General features: G+C 38.5%; 1 protein-coding gene and 1 long non-coding RNA gene across 7 annotated transcripts in view; both read right to left on the bottom strand.

Moving 5' to 3' along the window:
* Positions 1 to 224, bottom strand: part of ESRP2 (epithelial splicing regulatory protein 2) — a 42,161-nt gene extending 41,937 nt beyond the window's left edge. For 3 of the 6 annotated variants that reach the window (XM_063167811.1, XM_063167810.1, XM_063167808.1), the window contains exon 1: positions 68 to 221. The gene's annotated coding sequence lies outside the window, so the exon portion shown is untranslated. Of the gene's footprint in view, positions 1 to 67 lie in introns of all 6 variants that reach the window. The other 3 variants (XM_063167812.1, XM_063167813.1, XM_063167809.1) reach the window with 2 other exon arrangements.
* Positions 225 to 1,607: 1,383 nt separating this feature from the next.
* On the bottom strand, positions 1,608 to 16,478 carry LOC134424049 (uncharacterized). Its single transcript, XR_010029319.1, has 5 exons — positions 16,429 to 16,478; positions 11,344 to 11,468; positions 7,301 to 9,241; positions 3,005 to 3,071; positions 1,608 to 1,726 (listed from the first exon to the last, which is right to left on the bottom strand). It is a non-coding gene; the product is annotated as an uncharacterized LOC134424049 (long non-coding RNA).
* Between the last annotated feature and the right edge of the window lie 61 nt (positions 16,479 to 16,539).

A 16,539-nucleotide genomic window follows, 5' to 3' on the forward strand; every position in this document is an offset into this window, starting at 1 on the left:
AGAGCTATTTAGGATGTTGGGTATTTGAGGAAAAAAAAACATGGAGAAAGAAAGCTCTCATCTCTACCTGTTCCCGGTGATCTCCTTCCCGGGGCCGATTGGGAGATGAAATTAGCAAGCTGTGGGTTTCTCTACCTCTGACATCATGGCAGCTCAGTCTGGGCTTGGGCTTTTTTTTTTTTCTCTCTCTCTTTTTTTTTTTCCTTCCCTCTTCCCCTTCCCCTCTCCTGAGTTACCTGCCCTTGGTGCAGCTCATGTGACTCTAGTCAATCTCCCAAAGGGACAAGGCCATTGGGCCTCTGGAAAAGGTGTAGGAGGGACGGAGGGAGAATCAACGCCTGGCTGATCCGGCCTGATTGGTTTTTGAAGGAGATCAGAGGCAAACTCCCTTTCTCTGTTGAATTCTGCCTGCAGGAAGTGCCTCTACCTGCTTTCAGTGCGGCGGGTGCCGCCCGGCGCTGGGTGCGGGCTGTGCGCGCCCGGCGTGCGGGGCACTGGGGGCTCGGTGCGATCCGACCCGCGCCCCGTTCGGGGCAAATCTGAACAATTTACGTGGCTAAAACACAATTTATGACTTAGCACTGAATTCCACGAAAGCAAAGTCTTTACCTGCTTCTAAGTAATTGCCCTTTGTGCACGTTGCTGTGTGTGTATCCAGCTACCGACACCAACGCTAATGTGTAATGAAAGTGTAACATTCCACACGGATTTTTAATAGATATTCCAGGCAGAGAGTACTTTGCAATTTGGGCCCTGTCTTTAATATAATTTGTGAAGATGGGTCTCAATAGAACAATTCTTTTTGTTTTGAGAAAAGATGTGTCTAGGAAGTTTTGCAAAAACACAGTGTAAAACCTGCATTTTCTCCCCTACAAGTGCTGGATAAGGAGCTGTCTCCCGGGCATTAACTGCAGTCCAAGGTGGGCAGCTTTTCTCCACTCCTCTCTCCTCTCTCACTGGTGAGACTACAACGGGATACACCACCAAGTTTAGCTGCTATGAAAACACTCCTGCTTAACAGCAGCGGCAATATTTGTAACATTGGGGACTGAGAAAAATTTCAGGGATATTTTCAATTTGAAATTTTAAAACAGAAAAAAAAAAGATCAAAAGGCTTCTAAACTCTTTTGAAAGTTATTTTTTTCTACTGCCACTACTGATGAGTTACTAATGATTTTTAAAGGCCAAATGCTTCAAGTTAGACTAGTCATAATTTTTATTTTGTTTCATTAAGTCTTCAGTTTATATTTCAATATTAGTGTTGTGTTGAAACAGAGTTTTTACTGAACAAAAATTGGTTCTGCTATTTAGCTACTGATGTCTATCCTGGGAAAATGAAGATCTGGACATTTAACTATGAATATCTGATGGCTTAAATTATTAAATCACATTTTCTCGTCTTCTTTCAACATTCCAATTTTATAATTGATTAATTATAGCAGTTATTATGGACCTCCTTCTAGCAAGCACTGATTCCTCATGCTAACACCACCAGCAAGACTAATTCCATTTATTTTAATGAAAACAAATTACAGTTCAATGATGCTGTTCAATGTGAGGTACCTTAGAATTCATGTTTTACAAGTATTTAAAGTATTTACCTAACAGAGGCCATGCAGGAAACCTTGCACAGGTGCATCTCACTGGACATCACAAGACAGTTAAACACCTCTCAGCTGTTGTCTCTGCAACTCACGGAGCTGCCTGAGAAGCAATCCTGGAAATACTTTGTTACAGAAAGGGCAAATTCTTGAACAAAGTTGAAAACTTTAAGCTGCAACATGTATATATTTATATATTCAAAATATTTTCAGCATTGTATTTTCTAGCATTGCTGAATTCATGCCACAGCTATATTTTCCTCTGTCAATGCATTTCCAGAAGTACTTGGTAGAATAAAACCCCATTCATTTTCCTTCTGTTATATCCTTTGGATACAGTGGTAATGAAACAGTGTAACAGACTGTTATTGGGTGTGGGATGATTCTTATCCCTGACGTCTGTAATAAGGACCATAAAAATGATTGCAAGTGTGAGAACTGTTCCTCTTTTCCCAACCTGTTCCCTGCCTCCCAAACTCACATATATATATGGAGGTGTTTGGAGAGAGGCAGTGTTTGTACAAATAAGTGCATATACAGATTAAGTGTAAATACAGATTTTAACTGTAGCTATGTTCACAGAAAAAAAAATTCCAAGCTGTGGCAATTTAGCTGTCTTCATGAGGATGTCATTTTGTAGCCCTAATATGTAAGTACTTCCTACATAATGGGATTTTAATTAGCAGATTTCTATAGAAGATCATACACATGATAAACTCTTGGCCAGGCTGACACATATGCTCACAGGCTCCAGTGAACTGGCTCAGAGAATGCCAATACATATGTAGTTGTCTTTAGGATCTAATGTGAAAGAAAAATGGTTGTAATTCACTCAGAGCAATATCTCAGATTAAAGAAATCCTCCTCAAATAAATGACAAACACCCTTGAAAATTGATTTGAAATCTACACATGGTATTGAAGGCTGGTGAGCCCAAAAGCTTCCATGCTTTTTACAATTATATTAGTTCATCTCATAAAACGTAGCCTCTCTTCATAGAAAGCCCATCTGGTTTCTACTTTTAGACTGTCTTGACTCATATAATTCTACTGTTACTAATTTATCTGAACTATTCTAGCTAAATGAACTTAAAACTTAAAATTCTAAAGTGTTTAAAAACAACCCTTAAATAAATGCTGGCCTTCCTGCAATAACAGACATTTCAAAGTATCAGATTATGCAATCAGCTTTTCATTCATCTTCTATCCACAATCCTCCCATTCTCTGCTCTGAACTACACTAGCAATTTATTGACCTAAATAATGTAAAGGAATGACATCGTATGTCTCAACAGAACAGCAACAGGATCCAGTTCCTGAAAAACATATGGGACAAGCCCCTGTACACTGAGCATAGAAAAGTTAATTTGTAACCAAGATCTTGCTGAAATAGTTATTGCTCACCTTTAGCTTTAATCCTGGCAGGCATATTTAGAGAGGTCCATACAAGGATTATGTCTCATAACTGAAACTGGGTGGAGAAGAAAAGTTTTAAAGATGGACACTCATTGTTACGCAAGCTCAGTACTGAGATTATTTTCTTATTAATCAAGCAATTAAAACTGTAAAATAGATCAGTTTTACAGTTAGATCACATGAGACCATTGAAGACACTCATTAAAAGCATTGTGCTTGAATGGATAAATTTGTAGTGGCATTTTCATGAAGGGAAGGGAAGGGAAGGGAAGGGAAGGGAAGGGAAGGGAAGGGAAGGGAAGGGAAGGGAAGGGAAGGGAAGGGAAGGGAAGGGAAGGGAAGGGAAGGGAAGGGAAGGGAAGGGAAGGGAAGGGAAGGGAAGGGAAGGGAAGGGAAGGGAAGGGAAGGGAAGGGAAGGGAAGGGATCTTTTTTACTACATTATTAAAAATTCCTGTGAACTGAATGTCCTGATGACTGAAGTCCTTTTGTAAAAGCCTGATAAAAGGAGTATGAAACTTTGAGACATGAGATCTGGAGTAATATCCTGGCTGCATTTAGATCTAGAGAAATACCTCAATAACCTTTCAGGGAATATGGAAGTCAATCATTTGTTCCAAACTAGTATGATATTGAGAAGTTATTTGTCCTCATGAATATTTTACTCATCAGTTAAGAGGAGGAAAATAATGATGATATTTATCCCTGTAAAATAGTTTGAAATACCCTGAAAAAAGTGAATTAACTTTGAAGTTGGGTCTAATTTCAAAATTGGCTATGGTGGCAAGGCAAGGATGTGCACCAAAAGATGTCCAGAAGTCTCTTCTAGCTAATTTTTTTCCTATGATTTTGAGAAACAGAGATATTAAATTGAATAAGTATGGAGCCATAGGGATAGTAGTAAATTCTCTGCATGCCTCAGCTTCTCCAAACTGAACTGGCACTGGAAGCAAAAGATCTGTAAGTGATGTGTAAGCAAATGTGAGAAGACATTTAAATTTCACACCCATTCAGTCCTTAACTCCTGGATTGGATTGTAATATACTGCAGCAATATTTGCTGAAGGAGGAGCTTACAGTAACTCCTGAAACATAAACCCATAGGTAAAGAATTTTCTGGCATCCTTTCTTTAACAGAAAATGAGTGGGAAAAGGCATTGGAACGAGTGCTTAGTAGTGTTCTTTGATTGCTGTCCAGATGTTTGGAGAGATTTGATCTTTTGGTCTGCCAGGTAGTTGTGCCATGATTACAATGCACTGTAGAAGCCTCGAAATAATTTCCATTGAGATAGCCACAAATGCTCAGCAGTGTGCAGAAGAGCTTCAGAACTGTGGTTCTGATGGATTTTACCCTGCAGATACCAGCACCACCAGGCCACACTGGAAGCATTCACTTAGAATCCTGTGTCAGTTGGAATTTATTTCTATTGACTTAAAGGTAAGTTAAAACATAAAATTGGTGACTAGACAAGATAAATAAAAATGAAATTACTTCCCCTATTATTTCACATGGCTTCTCTTCTTCATGGGATGACAATCAATACAGTGGTTTAATCTGACAAAGATTTTATATGTGCTCAGTTCCCACTGGAATATGCTGAGAGTTGTTTAGCCAAGTTTCTCCAAATTACACTTACCAGGCTTTTGAAAGCATTTACTTTTCCGCCAAACTTGTGGACAGATCAAACATGCTTGCATAGTAGTGTCCTTCATAAATATTATCATAGATTTACATTAAAGTTAACAGTTTATAACAAATAAACTGAATTTCCTTTCTTTTTAAAATTGGAAATAATGCCATCTGTCAAATAATTTACTGAACAACTTTCTGGATTTAGAATCACTGAAATGATTGCTGACCCTCTGCAAGCCCCCTTGTCCAACACTGGCTTACTGCCAGCACTGCCAGCACATTGAACCAGCCAGTATTTTGTCCAGCTGTGACTTGGAAACTTCCAGGGATGACCCATTCCAGTGCATTGCTGCACTGCTTTGCTGATGAGAAACTTTCTCCTGGTTTCCAATCTGATCTCATTGCTAAGTTTCTAAATAACTCACTGCAGCTAGTTGAGACAGGATCTTTATGCTATGGTAAATTCTACAAGCCATGTGCTACAATTCCTGTTACCTAATGAGATGAATATGCAAGTACTTCCTGACCCTCTCAATCTGCCTTACCTGGGATTCAAAATTGACTTCGTGTGAAGCTTTATTGCCTTTACAACCTGCCTAAATATATTTCATTGCAATTGCTTCTTTTTTTTACTAGTCTCAGGTATAGTATAATATGAGAAAGAAAATTCAAAGGAAAATATCCTTTTTGTGGCAGGTTTTTAAGCAAGACTGACATTCAGTCTTAGATCAGAATACTTCTATATAGTAACCCATTCTCTCTTTGCCCCCTGAAAGGATATAGCATTTTACAAGTCTGTCAGTGTAAATATCCAACAGTAAAGAATTTCCTTTTTAATGATGAAGTTAATCTAGTGAGGTATTTGTTACATAAGCTATAAAGGAAAGTAATTCCATTACCAACATTCTTGCTACCATCACTATTGCCCTAGTGAAAGGAGTAAAACATAAATTGATAACACTATCCACTGCAATAGCTAAAAGCCAAAATGCTCTCTGTTATTCCCTAGTATTTACATGCAATTAAACAGAATAATCTTCTGAATTAATAAATAATAAAATTTAAAATTACACATTTATGGTTCAACAGGATAGAGTTATACCCTCTTGGGAAAAGATCAAGAGTTTAACTCCTCATAATAGTAAATGAGAATGACCTAATATCTACATAAAGCATTTAATTTGGGCCATTTTGTACTTTATATTTTAACAGACCAACTCAGAGACTTCCAGTCACAGGAGTAGCAAGACAGAAAATTCAGTAGTACTCTTACAGAAACCTTCTGTAACACTCCTTCAATTAATCAATGATATTCAGCTTGTCATAGTCCCACACAGTGTACATTCACACAGTACTGCCAGAAAGTTCTCAGAAGTTCACTGAACCACAAAATCACTGATGTTTCAGGGTGAGAAGTGGCCACAGGCATCTGGAACATTGGATTCCAGTCACCCATTTCCAGTCACCTCTGCATGCAAACACAAAAACCAAATAGGAAACATAAGACCTGTAAAGGTTGTTATCTACATCCAAAGATCTGCATGCTCCACACTGCTCTCACTTACTGAGAGCTGATAATCAGTGCTGCCATGCTGCAGTGGTGAAAGAATTGATCATCAAATACAAAGGACTGTACACTGCAACTCCAAGCTATTCAATGAAAAACAACTGTAAGGATTACATGATTAATGATGAATTGATGCAGGTTACATCTCCTCAAGCTTTACTGAAAACTGGCTGATACTGGTTTCTCTCATGAGATTATCTTGGCAGAAATTACTAATCTCTGTTCATTCAGATTGTACCACAAGCTCTCAGCTGACATAAAAACCTTGATAAAAAAGGAAGGTGTGTTCCAATAATATTTAACTGCTCCGATATTTAACCTGTTTCTTCATTAGAATTTAATTAAACTTACTCCACATACAGATATGCTAATGCACTTCTTTTTCTCACCACAGTATAAACAGAAGTAAAATATAAATGCAAAACATAAGCAAAACATAACCACCTGTTGAAGTACTTGGGCTTTGAGAATACTTCATTGAAGCATTTTGTAAAATAAATTGATGAATGCAATTATGTGCAACCAAAATAGACATGATAGGACCTATCATTCAAAGATTTCCTGATCTTTCACCTTGATTATGTTTATTTTGCTTCACTTCACTTCTACCAGCAATTGTTACATACCTAAGATCTGACAAGGGGATTTCAAACACACCCTGTGTCCTATTCAATCCAATCCAAGGGTGGCATAATTTCCCCAAACAAGCAAACCTCTTGATATTTTTTTTCTTTGTACTTCTGTTTTCATCACCCTGTCTTGAAAGTACAAGGTCTTTAAAAAGTCTTGTCTGACTCATGACTACCAGCCTCTAGCAGAACTAATGCCAATTTCTAGGAAGATTAGATGAGTTTATTTTCTGCTCTACCATTTGCAGCTTGATAAGACAACTACAGCTTTTGCAAAATAATCTGATTTTTTTTCTATGGCACCTCTAAATGCATGGAAGACTCCACTTCTCATTGAACTGTATTATATAGTTACAGTCATATCAGTAGAGTCATCAGATCCTCACTCAAATAAATTTCCTTGTTCTATTCAACAAATGCTCTTTCACTTTAACCTCTGAGCATGATTAAACAAGTACCTCTTGCTTTGGCCTGATGCTGGATCCTACACACTGTGGAAGGGAGACAGAAGTAATGTCCTCATAGATACATCTGGCTGATGCAGGAGAGTGATATGGTTTCCTGAGAAGAAATATTCTCAGAGAAACATAATGCACAGTCAGTAAATGTACTCAGACAGAGAGAAAACAGGTATACCTAGATTATTCCTTTTGGCACACTGTAGAAATTTTAAATTGAAGACGCCATATGATGCAATTCAGTGCATTTTATCACTTAACAGCTATAGAATTGCTTTATAAGCACAGATAATAACTAAGCACATGCAAGCAGGTGCAATTCCCTTCCCAGCGAGTTGGAGTTGTGATAATATACCCTGACAGAGCTGTTTCATAAGTGCCAGTACTACCTCACCTCCTTTTCACAACCCTCTGCTAACGTGGCACACCCTTGTTTGACAGGAAATGTCACCTTGCGTTCGGTCATTCCTTGTTTTCCTCAAACAATTATTTCAGCCATGGTGTCACACGGTTAACATACATTAAGATTTTGCCTTTTCTACACTGAAATTCCTGGTGGTGAGGAAAAAGAGAGCCCGGGGGCACAGGAGAGGAGGTTACCTGGCACATTCTGGGAGCGGCTCTGCACTGACTTGGGTGAATGCAGCCATGATAGCGATGATAACGCTCTGGCTCTGGGTGAGGGAGATGTCTAGGGCATAACTAACTTTTAACTACTCTTTTCCAGACTAAAGTGCTCTGCTTTGTGTGAGGAGGGAGTTTTAGGAGTCCATCCTCTATTCTCTAAAGTGGAGTCATTCCCTCATTCAGTTCAGTTATCCTGGAAAAAACAGGACTGGTGGGAATGGGCACCCAAGGGGGCACTTCTGCCTGCTGGGTCATGAATCCATGGCTTTAGGGCACGAATCCATGGCTTTAGGGCACATCCAGCTTTCCTCGGGCCAGGTACTCTGAACACCTGCAGCCTCACTGAGGGCAGTCAGGCCAGCTGTCACTGTCACACTGAGTCACCATGGGCAGCATTTCACACCTACTTTATATAGACATAAGATGCAAGATTGTGAAATCAGGTCTTCCTGGCTCTTCAAAACTCTGGATTACATTTTATCTATGCAGGAATCTCTATCGGAGGATGTATAAAACATCAAATTTTTGATAAATTAATGTGTAAACTTCTCCTTTTCTCACAACACATCTAGCAAAACTGACTTTAAAACACATTTTATATTTTTCACTGTTATCAAAGCCCAGGATCTATCTATCCAAACCTTGTGAATCTGTTTGGTTTAGGGGAACAAGGTGGAGCCCCCCACCTTCAATCAAGGATTGGCTGCTTTAATCAAAGAGATGTGAATAGCTTGCATTCTCAACTTTTGATTTCCACAAAGCCTGTTTGTTTTACTTAAGGCTAGCAGTCTCTGTTGCCAAGGAATTGCTAGGGAGCTAAGCCACACCTTTATGAATATACTTAGCACTTCCTGCTCTCTGCAGCCTTAAAAGCAGTCTCCTCTACTCCACAGAGATAATTGGAGGTTAAAAAAACATAAACATCTACATCTTAGGATCTTGCCTGGCTGGCAAAGCCACCTGTCTTTGTGCTCTTGTTAAATAGTTCACACAAGGTCTTGGGGAAGTGTTTACTATAAGTCGTATTTTTCAGAAGAATTCCATGTTTGGGATGGTGATAATATGTTTCTTACCCTTTCATCTGTTTGAATCCAGAGCTTCCATTGCTGGGTGCTTTGTGACAGAAGGAAATGAATTGGTGTGTTCCTCTGAAATCCCTCTGGGCTAGTGCAGATGCTGTAGGCTGACTGGTAGCTCCAGCACTCAGGGTAAGGGTTCATTATTTGTAATACATGTAAACAACCCTCTCAGTGCTCTGAGGCATCTCCATGGTGTAATTGCTAGATCACTTGCATCCTCCTTTTTCTGCTTCATCTGTAATTTAAATTATTATATAGAAGGATTTGTCAGTCCTGTTGATGCTCAGTAATTACATCAATCTCAGGAAGCTGTTTGCTGTTTGTTTGGGGTTTTTAACATAGTTTACTTAAAGAAACAACTTTTAAGCACACATATATTTAGTGCTATAAAACAAATCTAAGCATAGAGCTCATTGCTGAAACTTATGCTATCTAAAAATGCCTAAAGCAGGCAGAACATTCATATCAGGAACATTCTTACTGAAGAATCAGTCCCACAGTTTCATAGATTTCTCTCTTTACCCTTTCCTCTGATGCAAAGTATAAAACTATCTTTTGTTTTATTGTCACTGCTTACTGCAAATGGGAACTGTGGGAGACTTCAGATTCCCACTAAAGATTTCTTACAGTTTTCATGACAAGTTATAAATGATAGCAGCTTCTAAGGCTTGGGTGGGTAGTAGGGATGATTAATAAGATATGGTTCCTGGCACAGCAGTGAGGTGGAGTAGGTGTGAGTAATTCTATTCTGTGGGAACTTAATCAGAATCCTCTGGTTCATGGGCATGAAAGAATTTTATATTCCCAGCATTTCTAAGAAAGGACAGAAAACCAACAGCACCTTAGTGCAAGTTTCCTTAGGATTTCTATACAGAGGAAGATACAGGCAACAACAGAAAACAAACAAAAAAATTGGAATCAGTTACTTTAGTGTTACTTTTTTTATTAGAATGAAATCTGTAGTGCACATTAGAACGATGTAGACTCAAAAGCAGTGGGAAAGGATTCTCACTTGAGGACCTAGAACTTGTTGTACAGGCCTAAAAGCACTACAGGGAACAGACAATGTATTTGAGGATGGAGCTTCATTGCTTCAAAGGAATAGCAGTCTCCACAATAGTCCCAACATATTGTTGGGGGGCAGAGAAGGAGGTTGTGTGCATACACATAATGAAACTAAACTAGTGGGTGTAAAGTAACAGCCAGTTCCATTTATTTGCACAGTTTATCTATAGTAGCAACCAAAGCCCCAGTAGGCAAACAGCCTGGACAGCTGCTGTGGAAGAATGGATTCCACAGCTCTGCAAGGATTTCATGTGAAGCAACACCCTCTTACTGGGATTAGCTGCCTTACTCAAGGCCAGCCTCAAAGGGATTTACAAATGCACTATATACCCTTATTCAGAGTCATAGTAATGTCTTCATTGTTTGTGGACAATATGCTGCATCAGAGACATTTGGTTTTTTCTCCTAATGTAGAAGAGAAAACACCCCTTCCTTAGAAAAATCATAAGGCATTGGTAATATGGGGATTAAGCAGGCAGGATTATACAGTCTCAGCTGAAAGAAATAGTGTATGACAACTGACAAAAACTGTTAAGTGCCTTTCAGGAAAAGGGATTATTAAGCCAACAGTTCTGCAAGCTAGGCCCACAGTTCCTGGCTCTTAGGCAACAAGTATTCATTATCAAATACTGCTATTTAATATAAAATGTGCTCTCTTCAGTCTTCATGTGCCTTTCCACAACACAATCAAGGCCAGAGGACAAAAACACATTTGTCACATTTCAACAGGGAACTTGGTTTGACATTGGGCATGATGGGTTGTACAGTGGGTTAGGAATACTGAGGGAAAGGATGGGCACTGCAATGCTCTTAAATTCATAAAACCACAGTTCCTACCTTTATTTTTAATATGAAACAAGCAAATGTATGCATCAAGATGTTGTAATGTATAAAGAAAAATTAGTATGGGCATAAAACACTGAGGAGCTTATTTGATCTACTCTCCTTGATTGAGACAAAAGACAGTAATTTCAAGAGCATTGTTTATACATGAAGGAAAATCAGAGTTCAGGGATCTATTTGTTTCTTTAGCCCTTTAGAAATAAAGATATAGACTGCTTGAACTGCTTCAATATCAAATTTCAAAGAATCAAAATATTAAAGTTCAGTTTCCTAATTATTTCCTGAATTAAAATACATCTTTCAAACAAGGCAACATGAACATTTGAATAGCAAACTCCTCAAAACACATGATCCCACATTACAGACAAATATATATCTATATGCACATATACATAGCTCCTTTGTTACATATTCATTTTCATTCCTCACCTTTCTGTTCCCTCAGAGTTCTCAAGTTTGGGCCAAAGGCATATACTTGATCTGTTCTCATTTAGCATTTCTGACTTCTTTAATCTTCTTTTAATTCATATTTTTCTATCCTTTCTCTCAAGTATCTGAAAATACAGAACATTAGATGAGTACATACCAATGCAGAATAATCAAATGTCTGTAGAGATCACAGCTTTCCCACAACAGCATTACAAGTATAAATTGAATACATATTTCACACATCATTCACAAATTGCTGCCTCCCCCTGCTCCCCAGTGAAAGGAAGCAACACTTCAAAGAAAAACTGCCTTAGTAGTGTGACATTTACATCTGCTATAAGGCCATTTATGCTTAATTTCACATTTGATTTTGAGTGTGACTCTATAATTTTCCTACCAGCAGTAGATATGACCTTTTCAAGGAATGACTGCATAGGAGAAACATGCTCCTTTCACATAAGTGATTCTTTATGATACCTTTCCTCCACCCCTCCCAGCAGTGCCTTCATGTTTAAGCAGCTTCACCCTGAAGTTACTATAGCTATGCAACTCTTGCTCATTGTAGCCCTTAATAATTGCTTTCAATCTGGATAATGCTGTTGCCATATACTCTGTGTAAGGCTACACCTTAAACAGCTAATAAAATGAAGTTCATGTCAGAACAGCAAGGATTACTTCTGAACTGCTTGACTCAACACAATTTTTTCATGGGTGGTTATGAATAACAAGTGTTCACAGGAGGGTGGTAGAAGCCCTTCTCTTTTTCTCCTCATTACTCTTCCTCTGTGTAACACACACCAACACATGGCCACAGCTGCAGTCCATGTGCCTCACTGTTATTCTTGAGATAACAAAAGGCATGACTGGCAGAAGACTCTCTGAGGTTTCAGGACTCAGGATATCTGCTCCCACTTTACAATAGTAAGAAATTATATTTTAGCCATAATTCTGAAGACATCCTCTCAGCATGGCTTTTGGAAAGGGATGAGGATATACTCCCATTGATAAAGAACACAGAAACCAGTTCTGGGTACATCAAACCAACTCCAGCATCAGGCTTTAGTCCAAAGTTGGATCATGACTGAATTTTTGCAAAAAATCCAAACATGATGTAAACTACATTTCTGCAAAAGATTTGGTATTTCTTAGCATTTGCACAGTTTCTCAAGAAGTTTCACTGGGACATGACAGGTACCAGCAGTGAAGGCAGAATTCAGCACAGAGCTAACTTTTTGCATTCAAGTTCAACAATGTTTCCTGTTAACCAGAGTCAATAGAAATCAGCAAATAAAAGGCTCCCCTGGGCCTTGTAAAAATTCATTTACTAGTCATGAGTAGATCATGGGTGAATTCCTGTTGAAAGTTAAAGCCAAAGCTTTATTGTAATTAATTTTTATATAAATTAGCCATATTATACTTCCTGGACTCTGGATCCATTCTGAATAAAGAATGCATTGCTAGTGTCATTTCAATGTAACCTATTCCTTTGCAATATTTAGATGTATTTTATTTCACCACAGAAAGCTATGCAGTGATGGCAGGTTTTAAGGACATTTGTGATATTTGTCATTTTCATTTTGAACTTTCCAAAACTGTGTCCTTTGCCCACTGCTGAAGGGTGGAATTATATAATGGAACATGACTGTCATTTAGCCTCTGCAAGGCCACACACTACTTAGGTATGCAGTCAAATATGCTCTAGAGAGCTGCATTTCTGTTCAGCTGTGTAACTATGAACCTCTTCCATGAGATGCTCTAGGAGAGGGGAGTGAGACTGCCCCTGAGCAGTGCTCTGCAGTTACTGCCTTACCTTCAAATCTAATGGTGTTAGCAACTGAATCAACATCTCATACTGAATTTTCTCCTCTGTAGTCATTCAAAAAATAATCCTAATTTGTATGTTGTTCAAGAAATAGTAGAAGTAATATTAAGCTGTACTTTGACTGCTTTGATGATTGGACCACTGAGTTGATCTAACACTATTCAGACTTGCAAATCTTATATGATGAATTTTGTGTGAAGAGATTCTAGCTTTTGTTTGTTTTACAAAGTATTAGAAAATAAATCTCTGCTCAGAGTTGTGCAACCTCTGCCTCCTCTTTCTCTTTGCTTCCTTCAACTTAATTCTCATAATTCTGCTTAATGTCTTGGGAAGACTTGACAGTCAAATTTTACCCAATGATTAGACTTTTCCCTTTCCCTCCAGATTTGTGTGTTCTCTGGTCCAATTTGAATTTTTTGCCCTGGAGAGGAATATTAAAACAAGTAGATGTATCTGAAACTCACAGTAGGCATGTTCAAACAGTAATAAGTCTCACACTTTTGCACTACAAAGAAAACCACAGGATAATAAACTCATCCAATTTTAAGTATAAAATATGTATGTGTATATACATATAATAATGACATGTGGGAATCTGATACATGACTTTCATAATCTAGAGGTGATAGACAAAAGCCTCAAAGAGCCCTTGGATATTCTTCCCCTTTCCCTTTCCCTTTTTAAATGGGCATTTTTCTTTATAGCCCACCCAGAACTAGGTCACCTTTGAAAATGTTCTTGGGCAGTAACTGCACAATAAACCCAAGGCAAGAAGACAAACATACTCCTGCACCACTGTACAATTTGTCTCAGTGAGGCAGGTGGAACAAAAGAATATTTTGATTTGCTAGAAAAGAAAAAAAACCTGAGTATTTTACAGGAACTACAGCTCAAAAAAGACAAAAATAGAGAAAGATTTACAGTCCATAAGAACATTCAGCAGTAGCAGTATCTATGTCCTGTATGTTAAATGGTAAATGTCCATTTATTTGTTCAGTGTAGCTTACATCTTTACTTCTAACCCTCACAGCTGAGTAGTAGAGCATTCTCTGTTGAGGATGAACATTAGAGCTTGAACATTTTCTATTATGCAGATCATGTAATCAGGCTATGATCCAGAAGGAAAACACAATTCAGCTCTCATGTGGCCTAAAGCTAACAATTTTTCATATTTTGTGTCACTTGTAGCTTGCTAACACAGAATCATGTTTGAATAGCTGGCCTGGCAAAGACCTATTCAGCCTCAGAGTACGGTAAGCGTTTCCAGACTGGTGTAGAACAAGAGCCACGTGTGACAACAGCCATGTGTGAAAGTATGCAATACTGTCACATTGCTGAGAGAATGCTGGACTAGCACTTATGAAACTGCTAAATTCATGGTGGACTGATGCACTGCTCTATCACTTTTCCTCTTAGTGGGCAGGATTACTGCAAAACTGGTTGAGGGTGTTTCAGTCTCTTTGTGTTTTGTTTCATTGCATCATAGAACAAAGGGAACTTTCTAAAACTTTCATATTGAGATAATACCTAAGTCTAAAACTTTATTGGTTTGAATAGTTAACAGACAACAGGCTCACATGACCACCTGCAAATTTGAGTTGAATTCTGAACCTAAACTCTGTTCAGAAAAATCTGAAATTTGACACATGTCTTTTCAAGTAAAGCTCCTGAACACAACTTTTGAAGTTAAATACTGCAGCTAAGCTGGTTTAACAGCTTGGCACTGCCAGAAGTGGGAAGCCCTTGTTGTTTCCCCACTTCTTTTTCCCAGCCTCATGTATCCCATCTCTTTGTACCTGCTGTAGTTGTGGTCAGACTCTGGCTGAGCCAAAACCACTTGTTAATTCACCAGTAAAACCCCTTTTGATCACCAACCAGACTGACTGAATTCTGCTACTGCCAGAGCACACGTAAAGAGAAGGGCCACAGTCAGGAGGCAGAAAAAAGAGTCTCCTTTTAGCAAACCATAAGACTGGCCAAAGCCTCCCTTTCATTACTAACACAATGTAAAAAGCTGATTTTGTCTTTTTAACCAGGGGTTTAGGACTTGTTTTGGCAAGTAAATTTTTGGGGGAGTTTTTCGAAGCCTTGACTCTCTAACTACTCTTTAGCTGAACTAAGTCACAGTTTCACAACTTTTTTTTTTTTTTGACAGTTGGCTGGGGCCAAAAATGCCATTTTAACTCTAAGCTGCTTTCACAAGTAGTGCTGTGAAGAGGAATCGCCATGATATCATGCCCTTACAGGGTCCTTCAAACAAACACTTTAGTGTGACAATAATGTAATCACAGACTTCCTTAAGGAAATTCCTTGGCTGAAGTGCTGTGGCATTCAGTTTAGTCAGTTTAGTACAGACCATATTGATCTAAAGACAAAAAAATAATGTGCTTCAGATGTAGGTACAGAAGGAGACAAAGCAATAAAGTGACAGTAAGCACCAAATTCTTCATCAGTTAATGGGTCACAGTTACTCATAGCTACTTAGCATATTTTGAAATACTCACAGCAACTACTTCAGCCTCTGGGTCGTTGGAATTTTACATTTTCAAATACTTTGAGAGTGACAGCTAGAGCACAGAAGAAGGAAAATGCTGAGGAAAAAAGAACTGTACAGCACTGTACTTAAACTTTTTATACCATCAGTGCCTGAGACAGAAATTGATCTTGAATAAAAATGTCAGTGTTTGTTTACCAGAATATTACAAAAACCTGATGGTGTGAAGGGCAGATCTTTTCAATGTATTAGCTGCACAACCATATGGATTTTGAGTATTCCTTTCAGATAGTTCTGCACATGCATCTACAGTAGTATGCACTCTTTAAACAGTTCCTTTTAAAAGTACAACTTTAGTCAGCTACGAAGTGGTTCAGGTTTTCAAGAAAAGACTCCAACCTGATGGCTGGAATAGTAATTTTATAAACACCCCGTCCCCATTTGTTAACCAGCTCTTTGCTCATGAATAAATACCATGCTGCATTTTTCCTCCCCATCCCCACCTTTTAAGAACAAAAGCAGCCTCAGGCCATCGACTCTTCCCCATCACCCTTTTAATCTCTGAGAAACAGCTTCTTTCTCAATTGTTCTTGCTTAACGAATGCAACATTTAACACCCCAGATGAATCAGCACTGAGCTACAAGTAACCTTCTGACTACTGATCCTTCAGCTCCGCAGCACTAAATTTACTGATGAAAGTGCCTGGACTGTGAGCTCCATTTTGGGAGGTCATTTTAGAGCCCACATTTGCCTGTGATACTTTCTCACCTCTCGTTCCTTTGAATCTGTCTCTAGAATTCCAGTGCATGCGATTCATTTCTGTGATGTGGTGATTTCTGATTGTCAGAACTCATGTCATCTGTGTAGTTTTTGTTCTTC

This window comes from Melospiza melodia, chromosome 13 (assembly GCF_035770615.1).
Source record: "Melospiza melodia melodia isolate bMelMel2 chromosome 13, bMelMel2.pri, whole genome shotgun sequence".
Lineage (NCBI taxonomy): Eukaryota > Metazoa > Chordata > Aves > Passeriformes > Passerellidae > Melospiza > Melospiza melodia.